A 24,673-nucleotide genomic window follows, 5' to 3' on the forward strand; every position below is an offset into this window, starting at 1 on the left:
TTTACAGACTGGTGTATATTACCTGAATTGTTCCCTGTATACAAAATGCAACAGTTTAACCTTTTTTTCTCTTCATTCCGAGTGTTGAACCAAAAGCCTGGGAGCAAAGAAGCCACGTAAAATAGGCTGATAAAAATTAACTCAATGGCTTCCTGTTGTAATTAGTGCACATTCACTTCCATCATTTTACTGGTAATATGAAGCATGACACCAGAATTCTATTTGTGCTCCTGCGCTACCTGTAACTGGATGTTAGTGCAGCCAGTGCACTCCAGAGGGGCTGAAGTTCTGCCCATGCCCAGGACTGGGTGTCAAAGGGGTTTTTAAGCACAGCTCACCTGTACGTTGCTGTAAGAGCCATAAAAACTGCATCGTAACCCCTAAAAGTAATTTTTCTAAAAATCAGATCATATTGCAAAGTCTTGTAAAGAAATGAACAAGTGAAATGCTGCTGAAAAAGTGCTAGTCATTGTCTTCTTTAGAACAAAAGTATGAGAAAACCCTAAGTGTAAGGGCTTTTGCTAGCATTTCCCACTTCTATGCTTGCTCTGAGTTATGACCAGAGCAAAGAAACCTTTGCTTTATGCACTGTAGAACCACACTGAGAGGCGAGCAGGAGCAGTTCAGTGCTTACTAGTGCAACCTGTGTGTGTTTGGGGCTCTGAGTGGGACAGAACTACCCAAGCATACTTCTGGGTTCTCTGGCATATGCTAGCAAAGCTCGCCTCGTGCTCATCACTGCCCTCACCAACAGAACAGCCTGAAACCCACACAGAGGCTGAAAGCATAGGAATCCTCCCTACCAATGACTGATCCATGGGATTTATGGGTATGAATAGTGATTTGATAATGGAGAATCACACCGCTGCTTTATTCTGATTGCCCTTAAATAAAGGCTTCCTTTCCTTGCATTTTGGATTTTTCATTCTAGTTACATGAACAACCTACTGCTTGATCTTTCAAACAACTCCCCTCATACTAATGAAGGTGAGGCAGTTTTATAACACCAGGCAGAGCATCTTGAATTTCTCTTCATATAGCATAACATGCTAATACAGTGCTGCAGATAGAGAACCAGGAAACATTTTTTATGCTTTGTACATATTTCCCTATCCCTAAGATGCAAGAGAGGAAAACTCCAGAAATCTAACAGAAATTTTAATGGAACATAGAGGAGTTTTTTCATTTTTTTTTCTCTTTTTTTAGTAGCATCCAAGTGCTATCTACTCTTAAAAGGATACAGCAGTCTTATAAAGAAGAGATTAGGCACAGCTTGTGTAATTTTTTACTGCATAGCAGCTTTTTAGCTGCTAATTTTAACCATAAAGAGTGAGCTTTATATTTTTCCTAACTAACACTACTTTTAAGGGTCAAAACTTATACCTTCCTCTACTTCGTATATACATCACGCTGTTTAATATTAAATATGAGATAGTCTTCTAGTTAAAAAAAAAAAAAAAAAAAGTATTTAAAATGACTAATGTTATCAATGGGATCAATGAGAATATGCATTGGGAGAGGATTCATCAGGGGAATTTTAATAAAAATAGACCTTTTAAATCAAAGCCACTGAAAAATTACCCCCAGGTTTGAAACCAGCTGTCAAACTGGCCCTTTATCCGCTTAAACAACTGTGCATTTCTGTTTCTTTGCCTCAAACACACAGGGGCCTTGTTCCATCCCCAAATTCTCAATATAGGAACTCTCAATAGAGGAACTTATGAGCAAAGGTACTGTAGGTAACAGAATAAATTATTTCATGTCATGCTGACTGAGACCAGAAATGTGTATTTTCCCCTTTAAATCCCTCTCCGAAATCAACTCAGATCTAAGGTTAACTTTGGACTACGTTATACATTCCTCAAATCAACATCCAGCACTGCAATCAGAAGGACTGATTACAGCTAAATGCCAGAAAGCTTCCAAATCCAACCAAGACATTGGAACATATTGTCTACATATGGTTAAAAAAAGAAAACGAAAAAACAACAAACCAAATCTTTCTTTACATAGTGACCCCCTGTTACTCAAAGGAAATGTATTAGTGCTGTCATGTTTTTGACCCTGTAAATCTGATGCAAATCTGATACTGACAAACAATTATCCTGTGCTTGTATTTCTATGTATTTTTCAGCATAGCTGTGAGTTGTATTTTAAGCACTCTCCCCTGGAATGATTCCTGTTGTTTATTGGTGTTAGCAACCTCAAGCAAAGTTTGCAAGATGTGAGCAATTCCACCTTTGCAATTTATTCACCCCGTGCTTCATGCTTGAGTGACAGCTTGAGTAAATTGAACAGAACATTTGGCTTTCAAGGGGCTTGATTCCAGAAGTGAGGGCAAATTTCAGTATTGCCTGTTGCCATTTCTCCTGGAGGGAGGTAATGACCACCAATGGTTTGCCACCCCAGCAGGATGATGAATGAACCCTCCATGGAGAGGATAGCACTTTATTAAACTGTCAAAAATGAGCTGTTTCACAATCTTCATGCAAAAATCTTTTATAACGGCAATGTCTTCTAGAGACAGCCTCCTGATGATCTCCAGATATCTGGATACTCATCTGCTGGTGCAAAGAAGACTGCCACCTGTTCCATGGCACAGAGGTGCTCCGTTGCCTGTCCACATTTATTCTAAAAGTTGATGTGATAAAAACATGATAATATAAAGGATGCAAGGATTTCATTTCAATTCAGCTCTTACAAACCCATTTATTCATCCTGCAACTGGCTGCTTGCATTGGTATATATGAGAAGTCTTCTATTTGTAATGTATTTATGGCAACTACAGGAATACATTTTCCCCTCACTATTCCTTTCAGATTTCATGTTTACCAGCTGTCCAGACATATGTCATTTCCTCTCTCTTGATCCCCTTGCTATGGCTCACTCTATGGCTCCAAAAAAAAAAAAAAAAAAAAAAAAAGGAAGAAGAAAGGGGAAAAAAAAAGAAAGTACTTTTGGTGTTAGCTGTGACAGTTTCTTGTTCAGATTATTGGGAAATATCAAAGGAAATAAAATATTTTAAATAGCCCACTTTGAATGTTCCACTTAACATGACTAATCTGCCTTTTATAATTAGGTAATTAACTTTTTTTTTTTTTTTTTTTTTAGTGTTCTTAACATACAAGACAGGGTGAAAGGGATGAGAAAGAGCCATCATTTTTGAGGATGGTTAACACTATCAGTGTTATAGATCTCTAATATGCAATCTCTTGCTGCTAACATCAATACACACTCACAGTGCACCCAGTGATGAAGGAACTGTTGCTGTGTATGCTATGAATGTATATAAGGGATAATTTATTTTCTTTTCTGTCTTTTTTCCTTTTGTTCTGTACTAAAGAAAAAAAAAAAGAAAGTGATATGAAACCACAGAATCAATGCTAATGTATCACATTCTGCTTCTGGCCTGAATATATAAAAATACAAAGAAATTCTGTGTTAAAGCTGCAAATTCCCTCCTTTACCATGCTGTCTGAGTACTGCAGGGGGCTAGTGAAAATGCAGCTCCATGCTTGGGTATTAACTGCCTTGCACATGGGTGCAGAAATCATTACTGATACCTAAGGATATTTTTGTATTCTGTAGTACATGCTCCGTGATTCTATGGCAAAGGTGTTGAGAGGTACTTGAAGTGCACCTAGTTGGTTGTTTTCTTTGGCTCCAGTAAAAAGCCCCTCATTTGCTTTTGAAATGGACTAAATTTGTTTCTTGAACATGTCTGGCTCTGCATTAATAGCGAAAGGATGCTCTGAATATCCCTTCCCTCCAGCTTCTCCAGTGGTATTCAGAATGGCAAATAAGTATTAATAAGGAAGCTTATTAGTAGTGCTATGATAATAATAATAATAATAATAATAATAATAAAAGAAATGATGAGGTGACAAAAAATGAGGCAAAGGACTGGAGAACTGAAAAGGAAATGAAGCTGTGGTTTGGCTTCGTCTGCCTTTTCATTTGAAAGATGGTAAATCTAAAGGACCTGCACAGATGAAAACCAAGACCGAATGTGGGTGAAGAAAGCAGTTTTAAAATCTGTGCAAGCAGGGATGAAACAGCTCCTGGAGAGGAAGGCACCGCAGCAAACAGCTCCATCGAACAAGAAAGAGAAAAGGAAGGGGCAAGGGCGCAGATGAAAGGGAAGATGAAACCTGGTGAGAAGGCGAGGGGACTGCCACACATGCCAGGTAAATGAGATTTCTCAGTGCCTTCACCTCCCACATGGCAAGGGCAAACAGCAGTGGTTTGAAGAAGACACCCAGCCCCTCTCTCTCTTTCTGTCTTCTCAAAAATACACGTTTTGACGTGGGTTAGTGGGCATAGTGAGGATGGGTTGATGGTTGGACTTGATCTTAGAGGTCTTTTCCAACCTTAATGATACTATGATTCTATGTTTGTTCACTTTTCTGCTGCCTATTCCACTACTTTTGCTGGTTGGTCTTCCTATCTACCCTCAGCACAGCTCACCGTACACCTTCTAGAAAATAAGGCTTATATAACCAACTTATCTCATTTTTTTCCATCCTTTAAGAAATATTCATTTACAGAGAAGGGGATGGTGAGCTTCAGCAGATTCTGCTGCTGAAATACATCCATGCTCGTTCTCCCTCATGTTCAGCCTCTGTATTCATGGCTATTAAGACAAAACATATCTGAGGTATTTTTGCTGGTTCCAATTTATCTTCACGCACGGAGGTTATACTTTTTCTTGACCTCCTCGACCCATTCTAATATTAACAAATTGAGCATTTATATGGGTTTCTTTCCAAACACGAAGTTGATTAGGAATTTAGGAAACATTGGTGATTTAGAGATTAACCTTTTTACAGAATTACTGACATAAACCAGAGCCTATTACGCTATTAGAATCTACGTAAAAGAAAGCCAACTGAAAAGCATATTTAGAGCCACGTAAAAGACTTTCCATCCACCAGTTTACTTCTTTTTTACAGCAGAGAAATCTGATGAAAGGAAAGGAGTGAGCGCAATCCACCTCTAAAGTTATCTAGAGGGAAGCAGGGCTATAAAAATATTACAGAAACCAAGCAACAATCTTCTGCTGGCATGACAGAGCCTGTAATCGGGTGGGTGGCTGTGAAGAGCCAAGCTGAATGCTGCAGAGCACTGTAATTTTATTGCAGTGTGGCTGCTTTAAAGCAAACCCATTTGCAATGAAATCTGTACTTCCGTGAGAACATGGCAATTGTTTTTGTTATAAAGATAACGTCACTTGTTGGCATTCAGAAGCAATTATTCAGCCTTTAAGCCAATTACTGCTCCAACTCACCCTTGCTGGTGTGACAGTTGGGTGAGAGAGGCAAATGTAGCAGGCTGCGGTGGCTAAAGAACAGCATTGTGTGTGCCTGTGCTTGGCAAACAGCACATAATATGCTGCTAAGGCACTTCGTATTTTAAACCATTTTGCTGCTCTCGTGTTCTTCACATCCTCACGCAGTAACTACAGCCAGAGATGTCCTTCAGCATGGGTGCTATGGGAACCCGACCGATCCCGTGCCGTGACTGAGCTAACAATGCCTACACCCGAGATTTCAAAGGTAATAGGTGAGTATAAAAATCGACTTCATCACAGAATTACCATTTTGAGCACAGCAGATTTATCTGACTGGCATGCTTGGAAACTAAGCTCATCCCCTGCAAAATTTGTTCTGGCCTTTTTTTTTCAGACGCACTCTTGTCCTAATTGCAAACCAGAGCACGGCGCCAGAGAGAGGACTTAAAATTGTATTTTCAGTAAAATCTGAGATTTAAAAAAAAAAAATAAATGCATGGACATATCAAACTGATTAAAAGGGCTTATCCAATGAAGGTGATGCAGCTTATATATAATAAATCTCAGTAAAGCAGCACACCTCTGTACCCTAGTGGTTACAAAGAGGTATGAGCAAGCATCCTAATAGCTGAGGGACTCAGCACAAAAACAGATTGCTGAATATCCTTTAAAATATATTAATTCCCTCTAATTTTTTTTATCTCAGCTTAACCATTCTCCCATTTTCCATTCCCAGAATTTCACAGGCAGAGTGAATCAAAAGTTGGTGGGAGGGACGCCCTGAAAATCCCAAACTAAACTGCAAGAACAGCCCACAGCTGCAGAATTCCAGAGATTCGGATTCCTTTATCAGCTGCCAGCCTTGTGAAACGCATCTGCAATCAAACCTGTTTGCAAGCTGAGAGCAAATCATGCTCCTGGGAGTAAACCCAAACCTGCCTCTAACCCAATGCCTCTGCTGACAATTTGGCTTGCCAAGAGGTCTGGTGGTAAATACTAAAAAAAAAAAAAAAAAAAAGTTCATAATAATGAGATAAACAACCTTGGGGGTTTTTGCCCCTTTTTTTCAAACTTTGCTCCATCCTAAAATTCATATTGACAAAGAACTGATTCTCCAATCCAGATGATTTCCCAAAGCAATTTTCCGACAGCAAACAGAAATTTGTGGCTGCTGCTTGAAAATTTGCAATCTTCATACTAAAGAGGCAACCACACGTCAGATGTTTACCTTTGTTTCATGTAAATGTCACTCCATGTTGGACATTCAGTATTTCTCTGCCAGCATATGCAACTCCCTTCATCTTCACACCCAATGCTGCTGTCAGATGAATTCCCCAAACAACTGCTTGTGATGAATTTAACATCTAATTGCTGTAAACTAATAAAGTGATTGTGAGTCCTATGGTCCTAACCATAAAGAAATGATAGAGACAATAAATGAGTAGAAGAAATGCATCAGAAGTTCGCTCTGGGGAAAGAAAAGAGGAACCCACTAAACCAAAAGACACTGCATATGGTGAGGCTTAGGGCTGCGGAAAGTGAAGGGCACTGAGCATCAGCTGCAGAAAGGTGAATTACACAAGACATAAGAAAACTGTGCTAAAAGAAAAGGGGACAGGTGCCCACAGTAGGTGAATCAGGAAGAGAATGAGGTTATAACCAACATAGGAAACACTCGTCAGGGGATAGCAAATACCTGTGGCAATATTAAATGACATACTGAGGACAAACAAACAGCAATCCATGAAGTCCAATTAAACCAGGTCCTGAGCTTATTTCCCTACTGCTGTGTTTTTGTGCTTTGGTGGTGGTGGTTTTTTGGTGGTTATATTTTTAAAAATCTAACTATTTGTTATCTGTTATCTTTATCAATGACATCTTTATCAATGACATAGGATTATCAATGACAGTGGGATCAAGTGTACCCTTAGAAAGTTTGCAGATGACACCAAGATAACTGCTGCAGTTTACATCAAAAAAGGAAAGGATGCCATCCAGAGGGACTCAATAGGTTTGAAAAGCAGGCCCATGTGAACTAAATGAGGTTTAATATGGACAAGAGGGGAAATTTAGGTTAGATGTTAGGAAGAAATTATTTGCTGAGAGGGTGGTAAGACAAAGGCACAGGCTGCTAGAAAGTCACAGAATAACCAAGGTTGGAAAATACCTCCAATATCATTCAGACCAACTGTCCACTTACTACTATTTCCCTACTAAACAATGTCCCTTAGTACAAATCCAAACATTTCTTGAACAAGAAGCTGTGAATGTCCCATGCTTGGAGTTGCCCAAGGCCAGATTAGATGGGGCCCTGGGCAGCTGGTGGGTGGCAACCAGCCCATGGCAAAGATTGGGGCTGCATGGGCTTTAAGATCCCTTTAAATCTAAGCCATTCTATGATTCTATGGCTATGCACAAAACTGGACCTTTGATTTTTGCTTCATGTATAAGTATGCCAAATCAATAGTTGTACTTCTTTGATGCGCAGCATGTGCAGGTTCTATTTTTATTATATTTACTATAACTCTATTCTATTGGTTTTATGCATATATTTCCCTGATTCCAGCAACTGTTGGGGATTACACAGTTATTCTACATAGCAGAAAAAAAAACTTCCCAAAAATGTCCCCCTAAGTTGTTTTTTGAAGTCACATTTCATGTCTTTCATAAAAAAGGGAGATGAAAAGTTCCCTGTTTTTTTTCTCTAGATATGTTTTCCTGTTATGAAGCACAACCTAGCCCCAATCTGTCATTTTTCATTAGCAAAGGAGTCAAGTTATGGCTGTTAATGACAACTCTTAATGAGAATTTGATAAATAAGTTCTGGAAAATCAAACTTGAAACAAACACTAAAATCTACGTCAAACCTATTGTTTTCAAGTAAGTGAGATGTTAGTAAATGGGAAATAAAACTTACAGCTTTTAAAGAAACAAACTAGTGCGTGTAAATTGGCAAATCATTAGGACAAAATGTTATTTACCAAGATTAAAAACAACAACAACAAAAACCAAAACAACAAAAAAGAAAGTGCAAAAATAAAGTGGAGGAGCTGCTAAATATGCAGATTTCTAGTAAGTGTAGCTGTTGCACCAAATACTTATCCTATCTTGAACCTGAATAGAGATTATCCTAATGGACTGATAAATCTTAAGCAGTAGCTTTTACATTAGTTTAAAGATCTGTTAAGGTCTGTAATATCATACAAAAGGGATAAATTGACTGGGCTTTTGTGGAGTAAGGGCAAGCTTCTTTATTATCCATTATTTCTTGCATTCCTTAACTTTGAACTGCCTTAAGTGACATAAAAGCAGAAAATTTTCTATCTGGATGTCCAAAGATCTTTTTAACAAGCTCATCTGAAAGATACTTAGGCTCCAGTAAGCAAGACAAGATCCACAATCATAGAAAAATACCTAGACACCCAAAGCTACAGTGACTTTTTACTCAATACAGCAAAACAGGGAGTGCAGCATGCTCCCAAGGCCAGGGCTGCTGAATCATCCTGGCAACAATCAGGAAATATTTGACAATGCTTTTCAAATGACAGATTACTTATGCTGCAAAAAGTAATGAAAATGAGGAAGATGTGCAGACGGACTTCCAAAACCTGAAGATTGCATAAGATTTGATGGATGAAATTCTCAATTGTCAAATACAAAGCAAAAGACGCAATAGAAGGAAAGCTGTTCATGCATGCCTTGAAAATGTAAGTTATATGCAATAATTAAACAACTATTATTCTGGATATTGCATTGAAAATCTCTGCTCAGTGTGTGGAGATTAAAAAAAAAAAGGAGAAAAAAAGAAAGGTTAAATAATATCTGAAATGTATGCATAAATGAACAGCACTTCAGAAATTAAATAGATTGATATTACTCTGCCTTCTGTTAGAAAATCGTCCCTAGCTCTGTTAAGCATAAGCTATGAAAGGCTATAAGTGGGTGATAAAGATAAGCTGCTGACAACTAAAAGGAAGAAAGATTTGGGGAAGTTTTTGTAAAAGGAGATGTGCAAAGAACCTGGGCATTCGGCTAAAGCACAACAGCAAAACGTGTATCCATTCCCCCTCTAGTGGCCAGTCCACACAGGGTTACTGCAGAAAAGGCAATACACTTGTAACTGATTTTAAAGCAAACACATACCTGCTCTTTTTCCACTCACAACGTTATGTGACCTCAAATTATATTACTGTTATTGTGCTACTCCTCATTAAACTGCCTGCTGTATTCTTTCCTTGTTGCTTGTCATTAGTCAGAGCCAAAGCTGGTTTACAGCAGAAGTAAGATTTTGTGATATGCTCTAACCTCCAACAGGATATGGAGTGTGATAGGGGCCTGTGTACACTTTAGCAACAGAAATACTCATAAAGTAAAGAAAAATAAGCTTTGGAACTCCTTGTACAAGACACCTATAAAAAAATAGGCATTAAAAAAGGAACAGCTGTATAAAATTGGGAACAGGAAACTAATTGAATCCATCTACCTTTAAAATCTTTTGGATTAAAAAAGGTGCTCATTTAGGAACAGTGGCTGGGATGAGACACACTGTGGGGTGGACATGGCCTTTTTTAGTTCCCAGCCATGGCCATATGCATGTGGAGAAGTTGAGGCTGGAGGAGACTCACCCAACCCCATGTTTGCAATACACGCAGGTTGTCCTTGCTCTAATAGCACTTCCTCTGTCTTCTATAGGACATCATTTAAAATCATTTTTAAAAAAGAGACATTTTTACCCATTTCTCTGCATAACACAGTGTAACAGGCCATGTTTTGTCTCCATCTTTTAGCAGTCCTACCCAAGCACTTCGGTGGACCAAAGGAGATGCTAAGCTGGATGAACAAAGAGGGGCTGCTGAGGAATGAAAAGGAGCTGTGCTCTGATTCTTGAAGAGATAATGCCAAACTGCCCATTGGGACTACTTGTGTTTCTTTTTTAATTTCCTCTCTTTCACAAAAACTAAGACAGAAGAAATCTGGTGGCTTGGAGCAGAAATGAACACTATTTGGTTGCATTCTCAGGGAGCCTGCTATGTCCTCAAGCTAATAATCTCTATATAAAGGTTGTGGTTCATTGGAAAGGCAAGAAATACCATGGGATTATGTTTTTCTCTTGTAAAATCTTTCTACCACTTAAGTTTTTCAACCTCTGCTTCAAACATCATCCTTAGGAGTGTTTGTTGTTGTTGTTGTTTTTCTTCCCAATATATATTAATTAGTATATGGGACAGACAGACAAATTAAGTAACCCTTTCTACAAATGATTTGTGAAGAAATTACCCAAGCACATGTTTCCGATTAAAGCTCACAACAGACCAATCACACTTGTAAATAATTGAATAAATAAATTAACACTGTATGTTATTGCACTGCTTTTTTATGGGTTGTTCTGAAATTACCAATTAACCATTGTAGGCTGTGCCTTTCTGTATCTTACAGTGGCTTTTGGTGAAGACCAAATTCTAGTTTAGATGGAGCTCACAGCTGGCATTTTCATGTTAATTTGAATATGTTGTTACTAATTTGTTCAACTGAAACTAAGGAATGACACAATAAACAAGGCACAGTTTGACTTCTCACATTTTAAATTAAAAAACAAAAAACAAAAAAAACATTTCCAAAGTGTCTTAATAATTTTACCTAATTAAAAATATATAGAAAACAGATTATTCAAATGATCTGTACATAGTAACGTGAGCAATTTGCTCTTCCAGCATAAAATGAATTCATTACTATCCACAGTCAGAGCAAATCTGATGGTGTATCCTTTAGTGATGCAACTTCTGACACGAGTTATATTTTAATATTCACTGTCAAGACAGTTTCAAGGTTAAGAATATAAGCAACTTTGCAGACAGTAAAAAACAGACAAAATGCAGTTGAATACCACTAGGATGGGCATAGGGTGGGAGTAAAAGCACACAGAGAAATCTAAAGACAATCTGCCAAATGTGGGAAGAATGCATCCACACTGACCCACCAAGGACATCTACTTTTCCACCAACACTTACAGAGAGGCACGTTACAGAAAGTGAGGCATAATTAATTGCAAGTGAATGGCTTGGAGCAGTTGGTTGAGCACATCATATTAGGTGGGTACTTTTTACCTATTATTTACTGTAATAATACGCCTATTCATAAACAAATTTTCCCAGATTTCTTGTCACAACAGACAAAAGGCAATCCTTGACCTTTAGCTAATGAGCCATACGTTCCTACAGATTTAAGAAATAGGGGTCCTTCAGAATGACATACAGATGTATGCTGTGATTTACTTTGAATGACATTACCGGAGTAAATTAAATGCCAGGTTCCAGACTAACTCATAGGTTTTTAATTAATAACATGAGCAATTCTTTTTGCATTACAGATAACACATTTTACAAACTACCAGAAGCGTTTTTATTACTAAACTTATCTCAAAGGCTCTCTCCCAGTGTCTGCCGCAATAAAATAAAATAAAATCAATCATAATTGCAATGGCAGATCATTTTTCCCTTCATGAAAATTAAATATTAAAAGCCATTTAATTAAATGGAACGATAACTGAATCACTTTAAGAATTCAAACGAAGGATGCTCTCCCCAGGTGCTGAAATGTGGCATAGGAATGTTTTGCCACAGGGAAACAATCCTGAACAAAGTAAGCTATTCTGAGCAGGCATTTGTAAACAAACTCCTCTGTGACAAGGTCATCTCTTGATAATTTCAGTTACAAACTTTTACCTTTGTCTGTCTGTTACACACAGAATGACAGCACAATCTTCAGGCAGGACACATGTTCTAAACAGTAAAACTGCAATTCTGTTTGATATTCTCACTTATTTTAGTAAAAAAAAAAAAAACAAAGAAGGAGCAAGTTTTGTGAGGACTACCTGCTTCAAGTGTGCCTAACAAACACCATTCTGTTTACATCATTCAATCAGCTTTGCCTCAGCTGCAGATTTAAAATACATAAGGTATGCATGTTTTCCTTGCAAACTCTGCAAGACGTTCGACTCTGCTTAGAGAACTGTTTCCAATCAGCAATAAACACTGGGAAAAAATTCCTATTATTTTTAAATGCTCTTTTTTTTTTATCCTACTTCATAGGTGTTATCTAAACTAGAGCTGTGTGTTAGTCTGCCTTTCCCCTTGATGAGTTAAAGGAAGAAAGTTCCTTTATATTTCTAAAGTAATTTGTTAAGTATTTTATGACTGTATTCTATTTCCAGACGATTAAAGAAGAAATTTCACTGCCAAAAGAGAAAGAAAATAGATCTGCAGATGTGGCAATCTTGTAAAAGCCAGAATTCTGGAAAAAAATTTTCACACTATCATCAAGAAAAAGAATAATTCCCAAAACCCAAAACAAGTCTCTTCCTACAGAGATTAAAAGGACAATGATACAACTCCTACGTGACTGTTTTCAACTGCCTGTAACAACAGACCAGTTTCAGTTCCACTCATTTGACTGTGCATTTAGGATTATTTCATGCCTGTCTCTTGATTCCTGTATTTGTTGATGCTAGGCATTTCTTTTTCAAGGTGAATACAAGATTTTTACTTAGAGCTGTGAGAAGAAGAACGGGTCCATCACTACAAAGTAAAGCATCAATTGGGATTAAAACTGTAGAAATCACATTTTTTGAAACTCTTGCCAACTACATAATGATGCCCAAACTGACTTTGTGCCAGGTGGCTTTGGCTAACAGATGGAATGGTGCATTTTTTTTCACTCTTCATAAACCAAGCTCCATTCCAAATATTGTGAGACAGAAGTATCTAAATTAATGATTGACAGTTACATATGCCTAATAATTAATTAAACCGTAACTACAAATTGCATTGGGTCCTTGGAACACTTAAGAGAAAATGAAATGTATGATGGTGTCTTTACAGCAATATCTTGAAATCAGAGCAACTAAAAATATTGGTATGAAAAGATGCAGTACAGACAATAGAGTTTTTGTGGCAAGTCTCTTAAAAATGCCTAAAACAGGAACATTTAAAATTGTTCCTGTAAGACTGTTTTTCCAAATCCCAAATCTCACCAAAAACTCACTAAAATCAACCAGTAGTTGTAACCAGACCTACAGCATGTATGATTTTGTCAACTAGTAGTGAATACAGCAACAATAAATCCAGCATAGTCTCAAAGCATTGGGCTTCCAGTTTATAAGATTAACTGTGCTGAGGATGCATTTCAGATTGACGAATATGACAAGTTATCAGTCGTTTTCATGCTTGAAACTAAAAGGCACAAGTAGTCTACAGTGGAGCTGATCTCCTCCCATTAAGTATTTCCCTAAACATCTCCAAACGTCACTGATTTTCCAGCCACGCAGTGACCCTCAACAAAATCTCTTGAAGCTGAGAATAACAATAAATCCATTTCCCCTTCTGCCACAAGAAAATAGCAATTAATTAAAAAAGAACAACAACAACAAATGCAGAAAATGAGAGAAGCTTTTTGTCATACTATATTAATAACCTTATTTCTCCTATCACAAAGCTGTGCCAGAAACACTGATTTAATAAGCGCTGCAAAGCAATTACCATGCAAATAGTAACAACCAGTAATTTACTTATTTATTTATTTATAGTAAAGTCCTTGTTTTGGCTAGCAGACCACAGTAGCAGATCCCAATAAGGTCAGATAATTGCAAGATATTTCAAGTGTCTAAACAGCTGTGACACCAAACATATGAACCATCAGTTTTTGCACTGGTCTGTTGGTCTCCTTGCAACTTCAACCATGAACAACTGAGGGAGCCAACAGAGGAACAACTGAGACAGCAAAAAGAGAACTGAAGCAAAAGGGAGGAAAGTGTTTAGGAAAGTGCTCTTTTGTCAGTGACACTAGCTAAGATTACACTGCAAAATAATGCAGGTTTTAAGCCTCCTATTAGGAAATAGCACTCCCACGCTAACTCCTTCCTTTGCCCCAGTCTTTATAAGAAACATATCATTTGGAGTAACCAAGTCAATTATTTTAAGCAACATACAACAATCTATCTATAGCACAGAACTGAAAACTTGCATAGATTATGCTAAAGTACATGTTCAGCTTTACAAGTTGCCTAATGATTTTCTTGTCCTGGACTGGAGCTACATGATCTTGCCTAAATCACTTCATTTCCTAGTTCTTCATTTCACTCACAGAAAAAATCACACCAGAGTGCTGTGACACTCACTATAAACATCTGTTCTACAGTGAATGGTCAAAATATGACTGTTAGCATTCCTTCAGTACAATACAATAAGTGATGGGTGGTATGATTGGTGATAGATGGACAGTTGGACTGGTTAATCTAGGTCTTTTCCAACCATGATGATTTTGTGTTTTTTATAAACAAAATGGTCAGAGAAGAGATTTGGTTGTATACTATCTTTAAAACTAAAAGTGAGTTAAGGTTCAATTTGCAAATGCAGGACAGGACTCAGTATTTTTTCTAATTCCACTGTTGTAGGATGGTAATTAAATGGTCAAAACATGGCATAGGAAAACTTTGCTTTGTTTCCCTCACCATTTAAAAATTTAGATGATTTCACATAGATTGCTTCTACGTAGGTCATCCCCTGTTTATTTCCATGGAAACGACAACAGATACTCCATGGAGGAATTCAATGACACACTTTTACTTCATAGGCACTTCCGTGTCAGATGTCATTTTGTCAGACAACACCTCTGCTGTCATCAGTCACATGGCAACAAAATGTAAGAGAATATTTATAGGAAGGTTCAACTGTTACTGCCATATTGCCAACATCCACCTCTGACGCCATGGGCCAACATAATAAATGAAGGCATTACTTTCAGAGTAGCTGTCATAATGAACAGTGAAAATGCTCCAAATGTAGAAACATATTTCTGTGTATCTGATGATGAGAAAAAGAAAATTAACACTATCATGTGTTCTAAAACTTCTAAACATTTTGAGGAGGAAGAAAGGAAAATGACTTTCTAGTTAAACTGATGAATATACAAATATCAACATTGTTGTGCTCAAGATCAAGTACAAACTGAATCTGTGATATCATTTACAGAAATAGGTAAGCAGTGGAATGCAATTTCTATCTATAAATCATTTTGCTATAGCCTTCTACTTCAGTACTCTTAAATAGGAAAATGCAACTGAAGTTATTTTAGTTAAAGGCTGTACAAAATAAATCCTTGTGGCAACACTCATCTGTCAGGGGATTTGATGCTCTCCAAAGTACTTGTTGGTATTAAGCAAGCAATCTCTCAATTCTAACAGACTTTGTTATTGATATGCATGATCTAAGTAGTTTATTATTTTTAGTTAAGTGTGAAGTGATATGTCAACAAAACCCACAAAATTAAGGAAACCACATATTACAAAACCTAAAATATTGAACTCCTGTACGAAACAACTACTGATAGTTGTGTTCTTGTAGATATAATAACATGGCTAACAATTAAACAATATCTCCTAGGAAACTGGGACAAGAAAATATATCTTGGTCAAGTCTGACATCTCTAGACAGACTTAGGAATCCTCATATAAGCAGCCCAGCAGAAGCCAGAAAGACCATGGGAAAGCTTCTAAAAAAGCTGACAATAAAACAGATAAAGAAATTGACACAAAAATTTCAGACCATTTGAGATGGTTAGTGAAAATGTCATTGGATTTCTAAGCTCAAATCATTACAAGACTAAATGAATCAAGAAGCCAGGTAATGGTAAATGGAAGATGCTATGTTCTGTAATGCAGGTTTATGCACAAGCTCAGCGCCTTTTTCTGAAAACACTTTAATACATATGAGCAAACAAATGAATATAAAAAAGCTATGTTGTCTTTGAAATAAAAATGTATTTTCCTTAGTTATCTTAAATCTTGAATAATCTTACCTTATCCCTTATTTTATGATATCATACCTGGTATGATAATGGTGTTAATGCTTCAGTATTTTGCAATCTGAATCTGCCTGATTTCCTCAATAATTCTTCGGGCAAAATGACAGTTGACATGACAAAATCAGGAACACATCTAGCATTTCTTATAAACCTACATCAAAATACATAGCCTTGACTCTTTTCCTTTGCCTAGAAGTGGGAGTATCCACAGGCAAAGAACCAAGTTTTAGACACAAGTTTTAAAAATACAGTATTGGTGGTTAATAAAGCAAACTGAACTTGAACTTAGCACAGATATTTAGAGCTTGCATGATTATATTGCTGGACTGATTCTGTCTGGTAGATGATATTGCTGGACTGATTCTGTCACTGCTAGATCAAATATGATTTTTTAGCATATTTTTTGGTATGACTTCCTCTCCAAGCATGAATCAATTGCTGTATTTTCACAGAAAATGGAAGTTGACCTAGTTATGCTGTGCCATTAACCTTTGAAATCATAATATGTGTAGATGTGTTGATTAAACTCCTCACTGCTGGACCCTTGCAGGAAGTAAAATGAATTATGCACAGAAGGAACTCACATAGAATTCCTCCTGTTTTGTTTAGGTTTTTGTAGCAAACTGGTTATTTCTATACCTGTCCTGAGAAATTGGCACCTCAACCAAGTTAATATCCAAGTCTGATTTTTAAAAAACTGAAAAGTATACCAGTAATACAAAGAAAACATAACCTTACAAGGAGATGATAAAACTAGCATGGCTTCACCAAGGACAAGTCCTGCATGATCAACACAGTGGCCTTCTATGATGGCATAACTGCATCGGTGGACAAGGGAAGAGCCACTGATATCATCTATCTGAATGCCAGTAAGGTCTTTGACACAGTCCCTTTAACATCCTTCTCTCCAAATTGGAAAGATGTGGATTTGATGGATGGACTGTTCAGTGGATGAGGAACTGGTTGCAAGACTGTACACGAGTGTTCAACAAAGGGTCTACGCCCAGATGGAGATGGGTGATAAGTGGTGTCCCTCATGCATCAGTACTGGGACTGCTGCTCTTTAACATTTTTATCAGCAACATCAACAGTGGGATCGAGTGCACCCTCAGCACAGGTGCACTTGTAAAATGCAAGGCCAAACATAACCTAATACAGGGCTCCTAAATAGCCTTTTTGTTGTCCAGTTTTGCTTTCAGTGGCCACCCATGTTAGAAAGTGGCTGATAGCTAATTAAGACAGAGGATTATACTATTCTTCTGCAAATCTATGGAAGGTTGGAGTTTGATTGTAGCAGAAATAGATTTTATGGTATATCAGAGCCATCAATGAAGAAGAAAAAAAAAACAACCCAAATGTTGCTGGTTTACTTATAGTAGCAAAAAGATTTGATTCTCTGATCAAAGGTGGTCAAGTTAATCAAGAAATTTTCACTTCCCTAGTGATGCTACAGACTTTGTTTTTTTTTAATGCTGGAATTTTCTTCCAATTTCTGTATTCAGTTGGTTGGTTTCAGATTTTTAAAACACTGTTAAAGTGAGGCTGCTCCAGAATGGCAAAGGAGGATAAATGTATCCAAGAGATCCAGCAAATCTTGGGTTTGTAGGACCAGGGTTACAGACAAGCTACATCCTCACACACCTAGAAAATACATGAACTCATATTTCTAAGCCATGGAAGCATGCATACATCCTATCAGATAGGGCAGAAGCTTGCTGAAAATGACTTTGAACTCCCAGAAGCAGCCATAATTTCAGCAGCAAATTTCACTCAAATTACTGAAATCACCTCCAGTGAGGTCTTTACCTCTGGCTGACTGTAATACAAGTTTCCACATCAGGGCTCAGAAGTTGTTCCATTCTAAATTCATACCCTACTTCAGAGTAATTTCTTCATGAAGTAAGCAATGTCTTCTGAAAGTACGGATTTGCTTAAAGTTAGAAAAGATAAAAGACTTCCTTGTAATAAGGTACTGCCATTGCCATATGCCTGAACTAAACTTCATTGAATTCTTTTTCAAGTACAGTACAATTTCAGCCCATCTAAACAGCCAGTAGAATTGCATCAGGTGATAATCACAGGATCAGAAACAAAAGTAGCTTTGCAAGAAACATGTAGTTTTCAAATGGAAATGGAAACTGTTCAAGCATTCTCTGTGTCTACAAAAGGTAAGGCAAAAAGTGATCAACTCAATTTGCAGCAAGAGACATTTGGTTTATGTATTAGAAAGCATTTTCTAACTGTAAATCCAATTTGACACAGAAGTTGAAATACTTTTTATTTGCGCCAAATTTTTTTGCATTTTAATCCATTATTGCAACTGAACTGTATCAGAACTCTTCCAAGTAACTGTCCACATTATATTGCTTTTTAGGAATAACAAGCACATTTTGTATTTTTTGTTGTGAAACTAACATCTTTTTTACTTACTGTCATCTCATCAATTTACTTAAACTTTTTAAATGCATAAATAACTAATGACATATAGAGAGCAATGGAATATATCCATGCATGCTTGCACATTCATAAGTTTTTGTCAGCATACACACTGACATTTAATGAAATCATTACATTGGATTAAAGCAATATGCAGGGAACAACCTTAAAGCTGGAACACAGAAATCCATACACTTTGAATAGCACAAACACCTGTTCCATGCCAAATTCCCAAATTACTGACAGCACTGGCAGACCATTACTAAGTGATGTTGAAAGTTAGAGCAAGTCTGACATAGGAACAAGGAAGACACTAGTTTAATTTTGTTCACCCACTGGTTTATAAATTGGATGTGTTTGATCTCTGCATTTTTCATTTACTTGTCATTTCAAGACTTTTTGTTCTTCTGGTAGTTCAAAAAAGAAAGATTGTCGGGAGAAAGTGGGGGTATGATTAACTCAGATTTTTTGTATTCAGAACAGAACTAATCATTTAACACTTTCAGATGGGTTCCTCAAATGGGATAAGGTATAGTTTAATTTGAAGATCATAGAATCATGGAATGGCTTGGGTTGGAAGGGATCTCAAAGCCCACCCAGTTCCAACTTCTGCAGTGGGCTGGCTGCCACCCACCAGCTCAGGCTGCCCAGGGCCCCATCTAACCTGGCCTTGAGCACCTCCATGGATGAGGCATCCACAGCCTCTCTGGGCAGCCTGTGCCAGGGTCTCACTGCTCTCCAAGTACATAATATCCTCCTAATGTCCGTCTTCAGTCTTTAACTTTAAAGCCATTCCCCTTTGTCCTATTGCTATCAGACCACACAAAAAGTTACTTTACCCATCCACTAGTAAATTCCCTTCAAGCACTGGAAGGCTGCAATGAAATCTCCCCAGAGTCTTCTTTTCTCCAAGCTGAACAAACCCAGCCCTTTCAGTCTTTCTTCGTATGAGAGGTTTTCTAGCCCTTTGATCATCCTTGTGGCCTTCCTCTGGACCCATTCCAGCATCTCTGCATCCTTCTTGCACTGGGGATCTCAGGGCTGGACACAGTGTCTTTACATTTTTGCTTTCTAATACATTATTATATTCCCAGTTTAATAACTTACTATTTAGCCTCTAAAATGATAGAAGAAAATGACTGAGAGCAACTGAAAAAGCTATTCAGCACATTCTCCTACAACAAGGCAAAATCATTTGTATCATTCACTATGTTTGTCCAATGTATTATCAAAAGCCTATGCTGATAAGGACTTTTCAGCACCTTCAGTGTTGAACTCCCTGCTGCTAATTATTTAATTCCAATCTGGAACTTTTCTGCTACAATGTTATTCCAGAACTATTTTTCCTCTCCACAAGGAAACTAAAATCTGCTTATTCCATTATGGTTTGCAGTAAAAAACAGTAAACAGTAAAACAGTAAAACAGTAGCAATTCTCACTTTCCCAGACTAAATAAAACTAGTTCACTCAATCTTCTCTTATCAGTCACACTTTATTCCAGGTTTTTGTCCTTATTTTTACCTCTTTCTTCAATCCATCTTCATCTTTCTTGCAGTCAGTAGCCCACATTGACACAGTACTTTAGCAGAGGTCTTACAAATGCAGGTAGGTAATGCATTCTGTTTATACACAGCTGACCTGTGAACATGTTATTATGCACAACAACTCACCTATGTATTATTTCTACAGAATCTCTAATGATGCATATTTTGTCATGCAAGCCTAAGAGTTGATAAGTAGATCAAGAAATGTATTTAGAATATTGTTTTCTTGTGTATAAATATTCTAACAGTGCATACATATGTTTATAAATATTAAAAAAGAATTTCTCATCATATTCTGTGTTCTGTTTCGTTAATAACTCAATTGCATTCATCAAGTTCAATTCTCTCAATGCTTTATATGCATCAAACTCCCTTCTTTTAAGAAACCACTTTTCTTTTAATGAAGCAACTCATTTGCCTAGATTGGTCACACATAAATACATTTGCACAAGTAGAGTTGTTAATTTATCTGCCTATTTCAGCAAGACACTTAAATACTTTTCACTGGAGATATACTTCAGAGTGACCAGGAATATGTTAGTCAGGCAATATAAATTGATAGATTCTTCCACTCGTACAGTCTGGAAGTATAATGCATTGGAAAGCACTTTCTAAAATTAATTTAAGACAATTTAGTTTCAGAAAATAATTTAGTCATCAAAATGAAGATATATTGGATAAGACAGTACTAAACAACATCAGTTTTAAAGCTACATTGAAAATTAATTTTTTATTTTTTATTTTTTTTGCTACTTGAAGATGAGTTTAATTTTCATATCTCTTCTAAAGAATGGCAGCTCTGCTGACAGCACCAGAGTGCTGTATCTGGATGGGACCCAAGTACACTGACATTTGATGAACATTACAGAGCTGAAATAAACTATATTAATTATTACATAAAGTCAAAACTGTCTTCAGAATATGTCAAGCAAAATCATGTAATTCTGTACTGCGTAGAACATGGGGTTAAATTATACCCCAAATATGAAGCACCAATCACTGTTGTATGTCCATTTTAATTAAACAAATTAGAACACAGACTAGCAGCAATGCATTTTACAAGAATTTGAATACTCTGAGGAAGAGATGCTCAGTTGTTTTCATTTCATGATAGGGGGCCTGCAGGAAAGCTGGGAAGAACCTTTTTATAAGGGCAGGTAGTGACAGGATGAGGGGAAGTGGCTTTAAACAGGAAGAGGATATATTTAGACTAGGAAGAAATTATTTACTATGAGGGTTGTGAGACACTGGAACAGGCTGCCCAGTGAGGCTGTGGATGCCCTGTCCCTCGAAGCACTCAAGGCCAGCCTGGATGGGGCTGTGAGCAACCTGGTCTAGAGGGAGGCGTCCCTGCCTATAGCAGGGGATGGGAACTAAATGATCTTACAGGTCCCTTCCAACCCAAACCACTCTATGATTCTATGATTCAAAGCCCACTGCAACAAATGGAAAGACATCACATATTAGAAGCCTAAGATCAGCCTCAAAGATAAATACTCACAAAGGTATCTTTTAAATTTCTGGTTTTGTCACTAATTCTCTTTGTTTCTCTCTCTCTCTCTCTCCTTCGTTATTTATTTTTGTTTGTTTGTTTGCTTGTTTGTTTTAAATAACCTTTTTCTCAAAGTTTCAAACACTAAGGACTTTGGTCTCCTCACCATTCTTCTGCACTTTAATCTCACACCAAGTTTGTAAGAAAGAACTCTTCCTTTTTTTTTTTTACAGCATTTAAACTACATTCATTTCACCACATTTCCCTAGACTGAAAACCTTTTCCCCCTATCTTTTATTTTAACACCTGGCACCCACGTCTTGCTCAGCTCTTACTTATCTTTAATGTCTCCTCTTCCCAACTAGCAAAACCACCTTTACATGAGCCCTCATGAAAGGATCCCTTGCTATCTTCCTCTACAGCAGACCTCGTTTTAAGATTAATTCCTCATATCTATCAACATCCTTGTTGTTTTGTTTTCTTCATTTTTCTCTAACTCCTCCTCTTCTCCCTTTACTAACCTGCTGCATGCATTTTCTGCATATGTTTTGCATCCCCAAGGCTCCCTGTTACTCAGTGTATACACTATATTTGAAGGACTTCCAAAAATATTAACTTTCTAATTATAGCAGCAATACCAGTTTTTAGGAAATTTATTAGAGTGACTTTTTGGGATTTAAATATCATTTGATAAATAATTTTTAAAGGTTTTTTAAAATTATTATTATTATTATTATTATTATTATTTTTAGCACAGTATCTGGACCTAATGAAATCTCTCATTGAACCAAAACTGATGTAAGACATACCTGTGAAGACTGGAAGTTTTCCATTATGTAAATGAAACCAGAGAATTAATCTACAGACATACAAATGAGAGTACTTACAAATACACATACATGCATATATATGCACATATATATATACGTATATATACTGGCTATTCATTTTTGTACATGCATGTATGAGTAACAACAGCCTGAGAATTCTTGAGTTTTTCAATTGCAGTTACTCCTAAAAATGATTACTATATGGGAGCACATACAAATGCTGATTACTACACTTTAGTAATTTTATTCTGTATATACAGGATTAAATATATTTTTTATGAACATTATTTTTTAACTGCCTCATTTTCAGGGTTTAGAGCAAGGGCTGCCAAGAGATTGAATTCAATCAATTTATTTGGGTGATCACATGAGTAATTTCTATAAACCGTGCTTCTATTTCACATAGACACTCCAAAACAGCAGCAGTTCATCTCTTAGTTTCAATGCAATCATCAGCTGAATTATCACAGCTCGGCCTTGATACGTCAATATTTGATTTAGCACAAACAGGGTAAGTATGATCCTCCTATAAATATATGTGTGTGTGTGTGTACATATGTAGGTGTGTACACACGCATATATATGTATACATAAAAGCACATGCACAAAGAGAATTTTAATAAGGTATATGTATCCTTGTTGATCAATATTTCTGTTCTAGCTATGCTGTTTCCTATTAGCCAGGCTAAACTTGATCTGCCTCTTGAATGACTTGTACTGTTTTTACAAATTAGTATTATCAGAATTCTTTGGAGTTCTTAAAATAAATTTTACCAGTGAAACTGTGGGTCTGCCCACCACACTGAAAATAGAGTCTGCATAATAAATACAGAGACCACACTTTGTTTTAATTCCTTCATTACCTCTAGTTTTATTTAGTTGATAGCACTGTTCTGCCTTTGGTTCTGCCTATTCTAATACTGAATCTTAGAGAAAGCTTAACAGTGATTATTAGGCAAAATGTGGCCACTATCACAGATACGCCATTCAGTTAGATAATAATCCAGCTGCTAAAAACAAGCACGTGCTCCTTTGCTGGGATCTTTATAAACGAGAACATTTTTCTTTTTGACATGTCAGCAGCCAAACTAACAAGACATTGGTGACAAATGATATATTTAACCCTCCAGAAAAGGATCCTGACTTGTTCTTTAGGACGGTTTTCATTTTTATGTCTGAAGGATCAGACAAAGATACATTGCCTTTCAAGGAAAGTGATGATGCAACAGCAATGTCTGGAAATGAATCTCATTCCTCTGGAGTGTTTTTGTCTTTTTGTTTGATTGCTTTTGGGGAAGAAAGAAGACGTATGTAGACTGTAATAAATATCTAATCTATAATGGCAAGATTGTCTTAAATTTCTGAAATGCTGTTTCCCTAATTCAGTAAGACAGACAAATTACCTATGTTTTTAACTTTGAAAGAAAGAAATGAGTCTGGAAAAAGCATACCTCTACAGATGTCATTAATGTGTTGATACAATGATAAAGTCAAATGGAATAGGTCTAGACAAGACCTTTGGAGGCAAGTCAGTTTGTCCATTCTTTCCTGACCCTATGACAACTGAAGGACTATTTCCCTCCGAATCTCAGAGTTTGCTCCAGTTACAAGTTTTACATAAACAGAAATGCAGAAGTCTTGTCAAAGACTAACTTAGCAAGAGATGTCATTCTGTGAGGGAGTTAATTTTCACAGATGCATAAAAAATGAACCAGAAGATATCTGCAAAATCATCTAGCCCTTACACAACTCCCAGAGAAGGTAACAATATGTTTCTATTGATTTCAGCATAAGGTTTATTAATTCCATTACCAGGAAATTATGTTCAGCTATAACTAAGCTGGTCAAGGTAATTGTATCCTTTGCTTTCACAGAGTCCTCGTTCTGTATGTGTCTTGACCTTCTGAATCAAGACGTTGCTGATCTTCAGCTCTAACCTTTCTTTGATTCATCTAATTTCTCATCACTGGAACTAACAGTTACATAATCAACCTCAACAATTTATCTCCTTTTTTTTCATATCCATGCTTTTCAACACCTACATAGATATCACATCCCCCTTGGTTGCTCTAGATTCAATTTTTTAACTAATTCTTCATGACAGGATGTTAGCGTTGAGGATTACTGAGCCTTAAACAGCATCAGAGATCACCAAATGTATGGTGATCAAGCATGTTCCCCATTATTACATAGCAAACGGCAGAGGGGAGGGATTGATACAGCT

At 36.9% G+C, this 24,673-nt stretch overlaps 1 protein-coding gene across 3 annotated transcripts in view; it reads right to left on the bottom strand.

Moving 5' to 3' along the window:
* CTNNA2 (catenin alpha 2) overlaps nt 1-24,673 on the bottom strand; it is a gene marked incomplete at both ends in the record, with an annotated part of 398,157 nt that overhangs the window by 150,130 nt on the left and 223,354 nt on the right. The gene's annotated exons all lie outside the window — the stretch shown is intronic.

This window comes from Tetrao urogallus, assembly GCF_951394365.1.
Source record: "Tetrao urogallus genome assembly, chromosome: 4".
Lineage (NCBI taxonomy): Eukaryota > Metazoa > Chordata > Aves > Galliformes > Phasianidae > Tetrao > Tetrao urogallus.